Genomic DNA, 13,255 nt, shown 5'->3' with positions numbered 1-13,255 from the left:
AAAAAAAAAAAAAAAAAAAAGATTCTTTCTCTCCTTCTCCTGGCCCTGCCCCCACTCACACGCTAGGTCATGCTTTCTCTCTCCCTCTCTCTAAAATAAATTTTAAAATCTTTAAATAAATAAATAAACAAATAAATAAAAACTGATGGTAAAACAATAGCAGCAACTTATATAATGTCTATCCTCCTTCTACCTCACCCCTGTAAGCCACTCAAACTAATGTCTTTCAAATGACACCCAATATTTCCTGAAGAAAATTTTTAGATACTGACAGGCACTTGCAGATCTCAGCAGGAGACATTTGGTTTCTGGTTTCCATTAAATAACATCTTAGCCTGTGATCACAGACCACAGTTTTGCAGACTTCCTCCCAATTCAATCATGAGTGCTGAAAAGAGAATGTGTAAATATCTGTCTCTCTCCTCACTAAGGCATATGCATAGCTGACCTCTACTATAGAATATTTTACTCCTCACTCAATTAAAATCCCAGAAATTGTTTCATTCATATTACCTTCCTCCGGACTTTTTGCAGGATGTGTTCAGGGCAGTTGATTGTGGATCTGAAGAGGGATTTTAGCTTTGCCTTGTGTTTTCTCAGTAACTACAGTTAATAAAGTCCACACTTGTCTTTTATACCAGCAGAGTAATAAAAACTGCATGTTCCCACCTGCATCTAAGCCCAGGGATCAACAGTAAATTCCACCCAATGATTGAATGGTCCTTCATGTAATTACCATGACATCAATTTGATCTTATCTTGTTTCAACCCTTAGATCATTTTTTGTTTTGAGCCATTTTCAGGCGGTGGTGACTGCAAGGTCAGCCTATGGAAAGAGAGTACACTCATTTTCTACGTAATTTTATCAAGACTTACACACAACATCCTGAAAGTTGACACTTTCCTATAAACAAGACTCTATGAGTATTACATTTAATTAGCTAAGTACCTGATGTTTACTTAAAACAGGAGAGGAACTGTAAATTTCAGATAATAGATACAGAACATTACCAGACTTACATTATTCTAGTGGGAAACAGAAAAATAAAACACATAACTATTTAGATTTTTCTAACCCATTACTATGTATTTGAATTTGTGATAAGGATGCATAGAGAAAGTATGAGATGGTTCTGAGGACTGATTAGTTCTCAATATTGTGCCTTTTTTCCTTTTTTTAATTTCACATTGGTAAAGCTCAGTTCCTCCTAAACAACAACAACAACAAAATACATGTTACAACTTGCCAGCTATAGGACACTTAACTCCAATATTCCCAATCCATGTCTCTCTCTAAAACTACCCAGCTCCTCAGGATTCAGCTCTGGCTTTTATCGAGAGATTATGATCCTTCCAAGGTTCCTCTCTCCATCTACTCTGCTCAGTGCCATTTCTGTAGGAACTGGCTATGAAATAAACTAGCAAGGACCTCCCCAGGGGAGGGCCTAGAAGATCTGTGCAATACAAAAAGCAACTCTTGTTTCCCATAAAGACACAGACCAAAGAAAGCACCGTTGTTCTGTGATTCATTATCTGTGATAAGTTGATTTGTTTCAGTTCTTACACCTTTCAGATTTCCATTATCTCCTCCCAATGGTTTCTCTTAGGATCCACTCTATCCATTCACCTTTTTCTGGTGACAATTGTTGTCACCATTATTCATGAATTTCTATCATTTACATCTCGAAGGATTCACAGTACATTTTCAAAGTAGCAGACTTCCTGTGGAAATCTTGAGCCTTTATAGCTTCAGGGGAAGGAAATCTCTCTAGTCTTATGGATAGCCTCCTTTCCCTCCATTCAGACATTTTGCTCTATTCTCTCCCTTCCCTTTGTGCCTTCTTTTGATCTTTCTTTTTTATCTGCGTGATTAAGTAGATATGACGCTTCTTGTCTTCTCTTATTAAATTATTTTCATTTGGTTTATGATTTAGCAACGGGTTTCATTTTTATTTCATGTTTCTGTATAAGAATGAGGAATATTAGGGATTCATATGAAAGTTCTTATAGTATTTTTAAAGTTTACAGTGCTTTTGTATTCTTTTTTAAACATGATGTGGCAAAATAAATAAATTAGACAAAGGAGTTGTCAAAACAGTCCCTTCTGCCTGTGACCTCTCCTTCTCCCCAGACTCCCAATTTCCCTATTCAGGAGTGACGTTTGAATCACTACATTCTACACCTGAAACCAGTACTACGTTATATGTTAACTAACTAGAATTAAATAAAAGCTTGAAACAAAAAAAAGAAAGGAGTGATATTTTTAGTTTTTATATGTTTCTGAATTTATCCTATGTATATATAAGTAAATTATACATAACTCCCATTCCCTGTCCAAATTCTCTTTAACATGATAAACAGAACACAAAAGTTGGAGGAAACTGAATTTGTGCTCACAATTTAGAGGCATTTCTTCCTGTTCATATAGTATAAATTATAGTTCTCCACACTTTCAAAAATGAGCATATATTACTTTTTTTGGAGCATATATTACTTTTAATTATAACTGGGGAAATGAATTTTTAGTTAATGGAGAAATAACAATCTTCAATTACAAACAGGTAAAGTACCGGTAGCGAAAATATGTTTTTAAGTCTCATTGTTTTATGTAGTTGCTTTCCTGTATTATTAACAGTTCTATCCCATACCCGGCCATTCTCCTCTTGGATAACTGGTACGGCTGGTGGGTGAGAGAGCCAAACCACTCCTTATTCATGTATAGTTACTCCCCAGATGCTAAAATTTGGAGTGCCCCTTTCCAAGAAGGTAGACTGGCTGAAGACCCTAGGATGACAGGCCCACTAGTCACTTTTCCTAGGCAAGGTCCTGAGAGCATATCATGCTATGGAGAGTGTGTCAGGAACATCATTGCCCAGCAGTATGACACAGTGACTTTCATACATGCTAGGTTAAACGCATGAATTTTTCCTAATGAAGTTTAATCATCTACACACTGAATATTTTTTTTTTTAGATTTTATTTTATTTATTTATTTGAGAGTGAGAGAGAGAGAGCACAAGAGGTGGGTAGGGTCAGAGGGAGAAGCAGGGAGCCTGATGCGGGACTCGATCCTGGGACTCTGGGATCATGACCTGAGCCGAAGGCAGCCGCTTAACCCACTGAGCCACCCAGGCGCCCCAACACATTGAATATTTTTTAAATAACCACCTTTGTAAATGTTTCATATGCTTAATTGATTTGTTTTATTAAACATAATTTGATCTTTCTAATAGCAGAGTATGATTATCACAAACATTATGCTATAATCAGAACAGCTGAGGCATGTTAAATGCTTGCTTTCTCGAGTAGTTTATTCTTCAGTAATTTTAATAATACATGACAAGATTTTAAATTTTCAAGCAATCCAAGAGTATGTATAATGAAAAATAAGTCTTCCTTCTACCCCAAAATCTTCACTCCCATTTCCAAAATTAATCCATTTTTAACAATTTCTTAATGTTTTCTGACATTTTCTACATATATAGACACATTTTCTGAGGTTTTACTGTGTCAGGGAACAAGAAGTCCTGTCCCTTCAAAGATTCTTTTAGCTGGACTTAGAACCAAATTAACATGAGACAGATTAACAGGAGAAAATCAAATTAAATAAGCATACATACAGGGAATCCACATAGACATGGAAACTCCAAAGACAGGCAAAATGAAGTATATATGCCATTCTGAACTAAGGAAAAGGAGATTAAAGGGGTCTGGGCGATAGTGGTCTGGGACTTCAGAGAGAGGGGCCTGGGTCTTGAGAGGAGAGGAATGCACTTTACAGGGTGATAAGAAGAGCAGATATTTGGTAATTAGATGTTGCCCTACCATATAGATGGGCCACTCAGATAAAATTTATCTCTGTGAATTACCCTTATTCTGGGAAAGACCCCCAATTTAGATTCTTCTATGTGGTTAAGGGAGGGACAAAGTTTCTCTTGAGCCCACAGGGTCTCAAGTGCCTTCAGCTCAAAATAATCCCCATGCCAAAATGGCACATTCTATAGGGGTACCTATACTGAACCCCTTCAACTATATAGAAATATACACATTGTTTAGTACCCTGACTTCTTTTTATTTTCTTAAAGTTTATTTACTTAACGTATTTATTTATTTTAAGTAATCTCTACACCCAACGTGGGGCTCAAACTCATAACCCTAAGGATCATGAGTCACATGCTCTTCCAACAGAGCCAGCCAGGCGCCCCTTTCTTCTTTTTAAACTTAATGATGTATTTTGGTGGTTTTTTTCCACAACCAGATATGCAGATCTAACCATACTTTTTAAATAGCACAAAGTATTATGGACTATAAATTATTTAACCAGCCCTCTGTTAATGATCATTTGCATCATTTCCAGTTTTTAACTATTACAAACAATGCTATAAATATCATCCTTGCTCTGGTTGCATGTACAATTATAGTTCTAGAATACATTTTTAGAAGTGCAATTGGATCAAAGAATATGAGTGTTTTAAACTTGTATAGAGATTGCTCAAGTGCTCTTCACCGTTCCTCAAAGCCAATGTTATAAAATATGTTAGTTTTTATGAAATAGATGAAAAATAATCTTATTTTCATTTGCATCTACATAATTTTGAGCAGGGTTAAACATCATTTCATAAATTACAGTTTATTTATGGGTTATTTTTCTGTGAAAACTGCCTGTTCAAAATCTTTCTCAAGTTGCTAATTTCATCTTTAATTTTAAGCTTGAGTTTTGACTCCTTTATGATATTTTTTTAAGATTTTATTTATTTATTTGACACAGAGAGAGAGATAGTGAGAGAGAGAGAGAGCACAAGCAGGGGGAGCAGCAGACAGAGGGAGAGGGAGAAACAGACTCCTGGCTGAGCAGGGAGCCCGATGCGGGGCTTGATCTCAGGACCCCGGGATCATGACCTGAGCTGAAGGCAGCCGCTTAACCGACTGAGCCACCCAGGTGCCCCTATGATATTTTTATCATACAATAGTTTATGTAGGCAAAGATATCTATCTTAAACATTTAGACTTGTTGGTTTTATGTAATGCCAAGATACTAAAAAGAAGCCTTCGTTTTTTACTCTAGAATGTGTACTGCATTATTTATTTTCAGTTTAGGTCTTTAATTCACCTATAACTTTTTTGGGAGTAAAGAGTGAAGTAGAAATCCAGCTTCTTTTTAAATCTAAATGCCAAATCAGTTGTTATAATACCATGTAGGAAATAACCAATCTTTTATTTTTCTGGACTAATTTGAAATGCTACTGAATTCTCAAATATTTGGGGTCTAGTTTTGGGTTCTCTATTGTGACTCATATCAATAAAAATTGTTCTATATTGAGGCACCTGGGTGGCTCAGTCATTAAGCGTCTGCCTTCGGTTCAGGTCATGATCCCGGGGTCCTGGGATCGAGCCCCACATTGGGCTCCCTGCTCAACGGGAAGCCTGCTTCTCCCTCTCCCACTCCCCCTGCTTGTGTTCCCTCTCTCGCTGTCAAATAAATAAATAAAATCTTTAAAAAAAATTGTTCTATATATGATAATAGATGTCTTAAATTTGTTAAGGTAATCGAGTAGTAGATTTCATTATTTAGTGACTATCTACCAAGTGTACAGAGTACATTAACAACCAAAGAGAAATTAGATGTAAGTCATATCCTTAAGTTGCTAACAATCTGCTTGCTATAAATTGAGGTATTGAGATTTTCCCTCAACATTCTCATTGACTTGTCATGAAGCTACTAAGAAAGAATCCTGATTTCCTAACCTCCACTCGACTCTTTGATGCTGTGGGGCTACATTTCTTGCTGTAGGTCCTATTTTGCATCGATAACCAGAATTTTCAGGCTGTTTAAGATTCAGATTCCTGGGTCCCATCTGAGACCTACCGCATCCAAATCTCCATCAGTTGAACCGAGAAATTTGCATTTTGTGTACCAAAGCTTGAAAACCATGACTCTACAGCCTGGTTTCATAAGCCAAAAATGTAGTAAAGGAACAAAGTGGTTTGTTTTCATCTTCAGCTGCCCCTATAGTACAACTAAAATGAAAATGGTAAAATCATTTGAAAATGGTAAAGTCCTATGTGAGCCTCCACTCTATACAAACAGCTGAGACACGCAGCAGTGGGAATCTACGAGAAAGATCGCCCAAAGCGCCTAACAACTACCCCATGGTCACAGACACAAAAACAGCAGCAGACAGTTTTTGGGTTGAGATAAGGTTTTTAATCAGCACAGCAGGTAGGGTGACTGACAGGCTGAAAGAACAATGTGAGACATGATGTCTAACACATGCGGCAGCCACAAAATCTCCCCAGAATTGATGGACAAGAAGCAGGCTGACTTGACACATGCAAAGCAGCCAAGAATATTCTCTACTATTTCAGTCAAAACAGCATAGCCTAATCAATAATGCAAACATCCTGTTTCTCAGGCTAACAACCTCTGTCACTTGAACCCTCCGAGAGATAAAGAAATGGTGGGTTCAATTATGCGTAATCTTCCTCTAGTCTGAAATGTCAATAGACTAGGCAAATAAGGCTGTGGAGAAAAGGGAGGACAATCTCACAGGTGAAAAGTAATTTGTTTAATATTTTCCCATTTCTTTCGCTTTGCATAGATGTCCTCCTGCTTCCATCACAGAAAGCTTTCAAGGATGGGCTCTCAGCGGAAAGCTTCACAAGAGAAATGGGTTTTGCCCCGAACCAATGGTACTGATAGAGAGTTCAGTTATATTTATAGTGCAGCATGGGAGGGACAAATGAAGCCCAACAGCACAGAACTTCCTACCCCAGTTGTGCAGGGGACAACTTGGGTAATTAGATGTCACGTGGGTTTGCCTAAGGCATCCCTGTCCTAAAGGGCTTAGCTACTTTGCCCTGAGAGGTAAGGGTGCTACATTTAGAAACTTGTCTATATTCCTTCTGTGGCTGTATAAACGGCCCTGTGCAGTTTTAGAGCCAGTGAAGAACCTGGTGGGAGGGAATCGGAGCCACTTTTATTAAGTAAAGGAGATTTCCTTTAGACAATGTTTTGGGTGTGGGTAACAGAAATCCCATTGTTCCTGCAACAAGGAGGAGCCAGCAGAGCTGCTTGTCCTGGCCTAAAATCTTGGCTGCTATTCCAAAAAAAAAAAAAAAAAAAAACATTTAAGGAAAAAAGAGACCCTGTCACAAACATTACCTTGATATCCCTCTCCCCACATACTCAACCACCCTAGAGCTCAGACTGAATTGGAGGATGGAAGGATTCTGTCTACTCTCAGCCTCTAATTGCTGCCACACACTCATTTGGGCTGATGTGAGCTCCAGTCATCGTTCACTAGGGGACTCTGCCTCCCACAAAGGTGCCCCCATATTTTGCCAGCCTTGGTGAGACATTATGCATCAGCCATAACACACCAGCCCTTCTCCACACCCTATGTTTCCCATGCTCACATCTTCAGGATAAATGTACTCTTTGGGATTTGGGGACCAGTTGGAAATAGAGGTAAAGATTTCCCCCACTTCATCCTTCTCTATGCCTGATCAGGTTCCGTGGGAGCTGTTTTAACTTGGGTCACTCTCTGAAACACTAGAGCTGAGTTCCAAGGAAAAAAAAGAATAAAGAGAAGAAGGAGAAGTGGGACGTAAAGAATTTGTATATACCTGAAAATTGTCAAAAGAATAGAATGCCATAAAATATAGCATTAGAACTGTTGGTAAAGAGATGGAAAAAAACAATGTGGAGATTGACACCTAGAATTCAGAGAACTGAGACTTAAATATTAAGTCTAATTACCCAAGACTTAAATATTAAGTTAAATCTATAACATATATTTATATTATGATCCAGCAATCTCTCTCCTAGGTATTTATTTAAGAGAAATTAAAGCAATCTTTATTTGAGTATGTGGCCCCCTCTCCTTACCCCCCAAAATACTGTATTTTTTTAAAATAAATTTTGTTTTGGGGCATCTGGGTGGCTCAGTCCGTTAAGCATCTGCATTCGGCTTAGGTCATGATCTCAGGGTCCTGGGATTGAGCCCCACATCGGGCTCCCAGCTCAGCGGGGAGTCTGCTTCTTTCTCTCTCCCTCTCCCTGTGCCCCTCCCCCCTCGTGCTCTCTCTCACTTTCTCTCTCTCAAATAAATAAATAAATTTTTTTAAAAAATTAAATAAAATTAATTTTATTTTGAAAATTATTTGTATCCTTTGCAATATATTCTGGATATAGTCCCAGAACTAGGGTTGGAAGCTCTGACCTCAAGCAAAATCCATACAGAACTAGTCTTCTCTCATAATTTCCCATGAAATCTCTATTCCACACTTGGCATCATTGTTGAGCTTCATGCCAGTGTCTTAGTTCAGTGTACTATCTATTGCTGTGTAACCAATTACCCCAAACTTAACAGCTTAAAACATATATTATCTCATGTAGTTTCTTGGGGTCAGAATTCTGGGAGCCTCTTAGGTGGATGGTTTTGAATCAGGGTCTTTCATGAGATTACAGCCTAGCTATCAGATGGGGCTACAATCATCACAAGGCTCAGTCATCTCAAGGCTTAGTCAGGGGGGAAGAATCCACTTGTAAACTCATTCATGTGGTTGCTGGCAAGCCTCCATTCCTCAATGGCTGCTGGGCAGGGACGGGGTGGTTACCATTACCACGTAGATGTCTCCTTGGGGCTGCTGACAAAGGGTAGCTGGCTTTCCTGAGAGAGACAGGGAAAGAGAGAGAGAAAAAAAGAAGACACCCAAAACAGTCACTGCTTATGAGGATACAGAGTAAATGGAACTCTCATACATTGTTAGTGGGAACGCAAATTGTGCGATCACTTTAGAAAACAGTTTAGCAACAGTTTCTTATGAAGTTAGATATATAACACATATTTATATTATGATCCAGCAATCTCTCTCCTAGGTATTTATTTAAGAGAAAACATATGTCCATGCAAAGACCTGTATGTGAAAGTTTATAGTCGCTTTAAGCATAATAGCCAAAAACTAAAAATAATTCAGTTGTTCTTCAAGTAGTGAATGTATAGATAAAGTATGGCACACCCATAAATAGGGAAGCTATTAAGCAATAAGAAGATATGAACTACTGATATATGCAACACATGAGTGAAACTCAAAATCATCATGCTAAGGAGAGAAGCCAGACACAAAAGGCTATACAAAGTCTGATTCCATTTATATGACATTCTGGAAAAGGCAAAACTATAGGGACAGACATCAGATTAGCATTTGGGGGATGGAGTGAGGGGATTGACTCCAAAGACACACAAAACTTTCTATATCGTGAGTGTAGTGGTGTTTACATGACTGTACATTTTTGTATGTACTCAAATCATACATCTTAGAAAAGATGGATTTTATTGTATGTAGATTATACATCACTAAACCTGACTTTAAAAAATAATAAACATAAAGGTAGGAAGGACATTTCTTCAGAGGTAACACAAGAGAAAATGTATGGAAGTATGACAGGATGGTGCGAGCAAGAAAGAGACAACAATATTACAGCACTCAACATTACAAGGACATAACATTCAAAGCAAGGGGTTGCAGGCAGTGAAATCCTGACCTTTTCACGTGCATCTCCAGCTTTCACGTCAAACTCAATATATCCAGCACTGCAGCCTGCTTCCCTCTCTCCCCAAAAGAGCACCATCTTGCCTGTTGATGATATGTCATTTTCCTAGTCACTGAACCTCTAAAGCTCAGAATCATTCTTGACTACTTCCCTTACCTGTCTTACCAAATCCATGTTACTCTCTTGCAATGCCGTGTTTTTGTGGTATTTATGGGGGCAGCAGTCATGCAATGATGACAGTAGTGATTTTCCTTTTTTTTATTTAAATTCAATTACCCAACATATAGTACATCATTAGTTTTTGATGTAGTGTTCAATGATTCATTAGTTGTGTATAACACCCTGTTCATCACATCACATGCCTCCTTCATGCCCATCACCCAGTTACCCCCTCCCCCCCCCCCCCCTGCCCTTCAGTAGTGATTTTCCATTTCCCTCATATACCATTCTTTCTTACCTCACCATGGTGATACAGTTCAGGCTTTTATTTCTTCTCACCAGGCAGCCCTCTGACTGGTCTTGGTGCATCTGGTCACTCTCCCTTCTTGCCAGATGAGGCTTCTAAAGATACCAACCTCATCCCACTATGTCCTAATCAAAAATTCAAGGTCCTTGTCAATGAAAAGACCCTCTCCAATTGATCCCAATCTGCTTTTTAAGTTTATTCCTCAACACACCTAAGTCAACAACCTGCTTCAGAGCCAGCCAGCTTGAGCATTCATTCCCACTGGTGTGCATTTTCAGATCTTCCAGTTCTGCCCAGGTGCCAGCTCCTCTCCTCTTCACATATTTAACTCCTCCCTGTCCGTCATGACCCAGCACAAATCCTGCCTCCCCACTCTCACTGCTCACTTTCAAAGAGATTCTTCAAGTCACACTTTCCTCCTTCTCTGAACTACAGTGCTTCTTGCTCCACCCATTTGGGGTTTTCGGGTTAGATTGATGATGGTAGCGTGTATTTCTACAGCCCTTGAAAGGTTTCAAAGCCCCTTCCTATTCATCATCCTGTTTGAGGTCTTCTCAATAAACCTATGGGAAAATTCCTGTCTCAGAGATAAAGAAGCTACAGTTCCATTATGCACAGTGAATTGCCCACGGTCACATGGCTAAGTAGAAAAATTTATATATATATATATATATTTAAGATTTTGTTTATTTATTTGAGAGAGTGAGCAGGAGGGAAATGGAGAGAATCTGAAGCAAACTACACTCTGAGCTCAGAGCCAGGCTCGGGGCTCAATCCCATGACCGTGAGATGACAACCTGAACCAAAACCAAGAGTCAGACGCTTAACCGACTGAGCCACCCAGGTGGCCCCAAAATTTTTAATATATTTTTTTAAATGAAGACAGAGCCAGAATAATGACTTGGCAATCAAGAGGAAGAAGTAAGACTTGTTTGTTTGTTTTTTTAAGTTTTTAATAATATATTCTATTTAACCCAATGTATCCAAAGAGGCAGAACTGTTTTTAATGGAGAAGAAACTATTTAAAGTCCAAAAAAGACTATGTAAAGTCAAAATTTGACGATGATAACATTCAAACTGACCATACTGTCTGCTCAGCTTTTGTGAGACTGGTAAGATAAAGGGCAGAATTTAATCTAAACAGTTCAACGCGGAGCACCTGGCTGGCTCAGTCAGTGGAGCATGCAACTCTTGATCTCAGGGTTTTGAGTTCAAACCCCATTTGGGGTGTAGAGATTACTTAAAAATAAAATCTTTCAAAAATAAATAAATAAGTAAATAGTTCAACAGATGAATTTTTTAAAAGTTTAAAACTGGCAAACTCAGCAAGCACTTATTTCTGCTTTTGCGACTGCTGGAGCTGACTGTGTGGGAGAGTTAACTGCTCTGTAAAAAGTGAAATTAAAATTTAAAAGTTCTTATGTATATTTTTAGAGAACAGAAACAATTAAGATTAAATGTAACTCAAAATCCAGTTAGTAGAGTTGGCATTTAAATTGGCTGTTTAATTAGCAAAATTCTATATGATTAAAGTAGTCACTTGAAAATGTCTTTCAAAGCAAAGTATTTTAATATGCTTTAGTTCTTAGATGACCTGTATCACTGGATCTTCGTTTCCCCTCTGGAATTGACTGCTCTGCAGTCTGAGTTAAGGGGCTCCTGGACTAATGATTCTAAAAGGAGCTTATCAGGGGTGCCTGGCTGGCTCAGATGGTTAAGCATCTGTCTTCAGCTCAGGTCATGATCTCCAGGTCCTGGGATCGAGCCCCACATCGGGCTCCCAGCTCAGCAGGAAGTCTGTTTCTCCCTTTGCCTCTCCCCCTGCTTGTGCTCTCTCCATCTCTCTCTCTCAAATGAATAAATAAAATCTTTTTTAAAAATTAAAAAATAAATAAATAAAAGGAGCTTATCAGAATGAGAGCAGAAAGCGAATCTTATTTGACAATAAAATACACTAGGCCTTCAAAAACTGTTAGATATCTCTAGTAAATAAAGAATTATAGGGAGAAAACTTTTTTCCATATTCAATTCTTAGACTCCTAGCCTACATTTCCTCTGAGACACTGAGTAGGTGACTACCTTTGAGGGCATTAATGAATCAGAGAATTCTTCAGGTTGTGCCCCTTATCTAAAACATGTTTTAAAGGACACCCTTTGGGGTGCCTGGGTGGCTCAGTTGTTAAACAGTCTGCCTTCAGCTCAGGTCATGATCCCAGGGTCCTGGGATCGAGCCCCGCATCAGGCTCCCTGCTCGGTTGGGAAGCCTGCTTCTCTCTCTCCCACTTACCCTGCTTGTGTTCTCTCTCTCGCTGTCTCTCTCTGTCAAATAAATAAATAAAATCTTTAAAAATAAATACATAAAGGACACATTTTTAAAAAACCCTTATACACAACCATAAGAAGGTCTTTGAGAAAGGATATGTAGTTCAACCCCTCTTTTTCATTTAGAACTAGACCAAAACCATAAGGAGTAGATAAAAATCCAAGTAGTTATTTATTTTTATTTATTTTTTAAATTTTATTTTTAAGTAATCTCTAAGCCCAACGTAGGGCTCAGACTTACAACCCCCAAGATCAAGAGTCGCATGCTCTACCAACTGAGCCAGCCAGGTGCTCCCAAATAGTTTCGTAAAACTCCCCAGGGCAGAGACTAGCTAGATATTCACCAAATGTCTTTCCCCTTCCTGTGCACCCAAATAAACTACACTGTCCCGACTTCCTTGCACCTAGAAGTGGGATCATACGATCACTCTTTGGAATGAAATGTGAGAAGGGATGTGTTACTGCCCCATAATGGAAGTTAACAGGAGCATGCCTTCCCCATGGGCTCTCGCTTTTCCCCTTTGTACCACCCGGATGATGCCAGGGCCTTTGAGGTGACACATTGAAGCTGGCAGAGCCACAGCATGGAAGGAGCCTAATCTTTAAAGGTCTGTATACAGGAGACCCTCCCCCACATTGTGATGCACAGCCCCATACCTCCCCACCTCCCATTACTGACTGCATTGATTTGTAAGGTGAGCCAGAATTAAATCGCAATTATGATAAGTCTCTGGGTTTTGGGAGATTGTTTATTAGACCGCTGGGTGTTGGCCTACCTCCTAAATCTACATTGCCTTGAAAAGAAATTCCCACTACCACTATAATTCACAATGCAATGTCCAAACAATGTTGTTTCATGTCCTTTTGTATTAGTTGCCTATGATAGGAGCCTGTGGATCCTAACCTTTTTG

General features: G+C 38.9%; 1 protein-coding gene across 1 annotated transcript in view; it reads right to left on the bottom strand.

Annotated features, from left to right (window-relative positions):
• Nucleotides 1–605, bottom strand: part of CGA (glycoprotein hormones, alpha polypeptide) — a 17,327-nt gene extending 16,722 nt beyond the window's left edge. The window contains exon 1 of the mRNA XM_021693446.1: nt 514–605. The gene's annotated coding sequence lies outside the window, so the exon portion shown is untranslated. The remainder of the gene's footprint in view (nt 1–513) is intronic.
• Between the last annotated feature and the right edge of the window lie 12,650 nt (nt 606–13,255).

Source organism: Neomonachus schauinslandi, chromosome 8, assembly GCF_002201575.2.
Source record: "Neomonachus schauinslandi chromosome 8, ASM220157v2, whole genome shotgun sequence".
Classification (NCBI taxonomy): Eukaryota; Metazoa; Chordata; class Mammalia; order Carnivora; family Phocidae; genus Neomonachus; species Neomonachus schauinslandi.
Note: the sequence above shows the minus strand (reverse complement) of the source record. Positions and strands in the feature narration are given on the sequence as shown.